Source organism: Temnothorax longispinosus, unplaced genomic scaffold (genome assembly GCF_030848805.1).
Source record: "Temnothorax longispinosus isolate EJ_2023e unplaced genomic scaffold, Tlon_JGU_v1 HiC_scaffold_688, whole genome shotgun sequence".
NCBI classification, from domain to species: Eukaryota; Metazoa; Arthropoda; class Insecta; order Hymenoptera; family Formicidae; genus Temnothorax; species Temnothorax longispinosus.
The window spans coordinates 1-3,908 of NW_027270548.1; the positions used below are offsets into that span (position 1 = coordinate 1).

Here is a 3,908-nt window from a genome sequence, read left to right on the forward strand (position 1 = left end):
TTTTTCTTGCGCAATACACTGAGAGAAATGTTTTGTTGAAACAACCAAAATTTTGTTACTGACGCAAAAACTATTTGTTGATATGTGATCAAACAAACCGTTGGTTATCACGCATAATATTATTTTGTTGACTGTTTGGTATGATGTACAATAATCCTTTGTGATGAAAAATTGAATATTTTGTTACCGGAACAAAACATTACATGAGCGATAAGGAGAACGCACCCTTAGTTCTTCGCACGGCAAGCGTTAGGCGGACTGTCAGTTATTGCCTGTCGATCTACCTGTTCGTCCTTGTCAGTATTTATTTATTCTAGACACTGCATAATAATAAAGCAAGGGCAAAGAAGGACCTAACATCTAAAGTGACTGTTTAGGTTTTTGTGCGTTCTTTCTCTCCTCACATAACCTCACATAACCTTATTATGGATACAACAGTCAAAAATTTATTAAAACAGTGGGAGTTTCCTGATCTCATACAACTGTTTGAGGGTAAGTAAAGACTTTTATTTCATCTATATTTATTTATCTTTATCTATATTTTACATACACAATGGCTAGTATTCTCATCTCAATTGTATCAATAAATCAATATAAAGTATTTATTTATTTCTGAAAATGAAATATATGTAACGTGAACTATATATAAATGCTGAACGCATTTTGAAACAAGTAATCCTGTAACAGTAAATGATACAACAACAATATCACATCTGAAACAGCTACTCCTAATATAATCGTAAAACGAGCAAGTGATGCTGAGATAATTGATACTGTACAGGTTGACAATGTTAAAATAATTGTTGATAAGGAAAAGGGACTTGTTCAGTCAGATGAAGAGGAACATATCATCAAGCAGAAAGAAAACAAACATATAGAATTTGAAGTGTGCGAAATTGATGATTTTCAGCTTGCCAATGCTGTTCGTCATCTGGTACGTATTTATGTTCAGCATATCCTTTATATTTTATGTAAAACAATTTTATGTATGTAAAAATATAATTGCTATAGTTGAGCTGAAAGAGATATTTATTTCTTGTTATTCCAGAGTTTTGCTGATTTTGAACGTGATATTGAACGTCAAGGAAAGGAACAGCTGTGTTAAATTTGACTCTGCAACCATTTATTATTTTTGTAGGATGTGACGCTAGCTCAGTTAACGTATACTACGTTTGCATCGATAAAACATTATACAAAATTGAAAGTGCTCTTAAAGCTGTCGACGTATGCTACAAGTGCTTTTTTGTTTGCATGCGTGCTATTGCGTGCTATGCTAAAGAATCTCAACAAATATGGCTTCTGATACAAAAATGTTTATATAATATGACAACTGAGCACGATGTATGCAATAGCAAAGTTACACATCTATCGAAATGACTTTAAGGAAGATGTAAAGAGATTATTTCTTTATTATTTTTTAAAAATATTTTTATTTTACGATAATGATTGATTGAAACAGCCGACTAAAACAGCCGACTATAAAATTACTTTTATATATAGATACGTTTTCCTTCGCGATTACGACAATCAAATTGATAATAAAAAAGTGCTTTTTGCTACGATATTTTATCTTCATGGTAAAATACCTTATTATCTTATAAGTAAATATATTTTTTAATTAAAAAAGTGGAGAATGCCAATGTTGCATTAAATTTTATATAACTCTTCACATTTTTGCAAGTTTAAAAAAGTTTTCAATTTGCAAATATAGTATATTATTTCTTCAGAATAATTTATAGTATAATTAATTGCCGTCAATAAACTAAAAGTTTATAAATTAAAAAAACTCATAAATCTAATTGTAAGTAAATATTACTATATGTAACAATAAACTAAATAACAATTTTACTTATCTTGTTATTTGTTATATGATACCTTACTCATGATCCAGCATCATCATTATTCATAGCTGTCTAATTAAATCAAGCCTTTATGATGTACTTATGATGTACTTATTACTTTAAGTGTGATAAAAAATTTTTAACAATATTCAGAATTTATTGACATTGGTCTCTTATAAATAAGTAAATCAATAAAACATTAAAGACGCTTTCACCTTGAAAGTTGGATTTACTCTGCCGACGATGCTCGTAAAATGATCTCTATCTTTCTCAACCGGAGGTCATGCAATATATCTAACATTTTTTTACTTCGAGCAACACATTTATTCTATGATATATTCAATAATAGTGTCATATGTCCACTCACATGGCTATAATATATCTCAGTACATGATTTAATCGTTAAAGCAAACTTATAAAAAATAAATTTAAAAACAAATTTAAATTTCTTCCTTAGAAAATATAAATATATATATCTATTAATCCTCCGTCTGACAACGTTATTTGGGATCTTTCGATTGACAACGTGGATCGGTGGATGTGTCGCCTTTGACGTTATTTCCCCATAACCTTAAAGTATTTTAAAAAATCTTAAACAATTCATAAAACATCTGTGTGTTAACATTGTAGATAACGTTTTTATATGTAGTCATTTTGATAAACATCGTTTATTTAATATTTGTAAATTTTACGAGCAGATGTTGTTTTGGCTCGAACGCTGGTGACTGTCAAACGGAGAGCTAAGAAATTGTTAGGTTAACTGCAGGTATCATACCGTTCCGTATTGCTTTGTAACTACGATCAAACTTTATAATTATTACAACCAAATGAGTAACCAAATGATATTGTTTAGTTAACTCAAAAAATTTACCAAATTTTGCTTGGTCAACCAAAAAATCCTTCCATTTTGCTATCGTAACAAAATTATTTATTATCTGTGAACAACTATATTTTTGTGTTACCATTAGTATAACTTTTCTCTCAGTGTAGTGACATTGATGAACGAAGCGACGATCTCTTGGATTTCTAGTTCCTTAAAAATTTGTAAATTGTTTAATATTATCTGAGAAAATTGAGATGCGAAATTTCCGTGGAAAAACAAAAAAAGTATTAGTCCTTTATTTTAGTATATTCATTTAATATGAATTTTTATTTAAAAATTAGACAAGTATTACAATATATGTATGTATTATACTTGTATATACACATGTCAATTGTAGCTATAATATATACTTGACGTGGCCCATGGTATCTCCTTGGAATCACTTTTGAGAGTAATTTTACATGTACAAAGAACTTGAAGAAACACTTGTACTCCCGCCAAACCTTTTATTTATTCCCTATCGTAGTGTTGCCACTTTGAGGGAAATTTGGAGGCAAAAATATATATATCTCACCATCGAACTCCGCCTTCTCGAGGCCATTTCCGTCGATCCCTGCGGGAATATGCGGCTTTGAAGAAATTACTTTGATCCGCGGCATGAACTTTTATGCACAAAGTCCCTCACTTTACACTCCTCGATCTATCTCTCTTCGACTTGATAATAGAGAGAATGTGAAGGGAGAAGGAGAGGGAGCGAAGGGATTGCACCGACAATTTCACACCGACGGAACGGGAGGGTGGCGGCACGATCCGATGGGTTACCACTTGGGAATTGAAGCGCCGACTCCCATCACTTCCGGCCAAGTCGGATGTCGTTAATCGTTTATCAAACACCACGGTAGGAAATATACATATAATCAAATTGAAGGACGGCCCAACAAACAACAAGCATACGAACTACATCAATGAAAGAGTAATATATATTTTAATTTTAATTTGTAGCCAATACGGGTGTAGCGCACGGATGTAAATACGATAAATTGATCTTTATTGATTGTTTTTTAACTATTAAAACAATTTATTTTAATTGTATTCACTGTGTAATATATATACTCCTTAAAATTTATTTCAACTTTTATTAGATCTTTTTCAGTTGATATTAATCCTGCATGAAAGATTGCCCCCAAATTAAAATTATTTATTATAAATTAAAGTTACTTATTAACAGATCAATTGAACATAAT

General features: G+C 30.8%; 1 long non-coding RNA gene across 1 annotated transcript; it reads left to right on the forward strand.

Moving 5' to 3' along the window:
• Nucleotides 1-18: 18 nt before the first annotated feature.
• Nucleotides 19-1,748, forward strand: LOC139824927 (uncharacterized). The gene is made up of 3 exons (XR_011735355.1): nt 19-492; nt 782-934; nt 1,049-1,748. It is a non-coding gene; the product is annotated as an uncharacterized lncRNA (long non-coding RNA).
• The last annotated feature ends 2,160 nt before the right edge of the window (nt 1,749-3,908 follow it).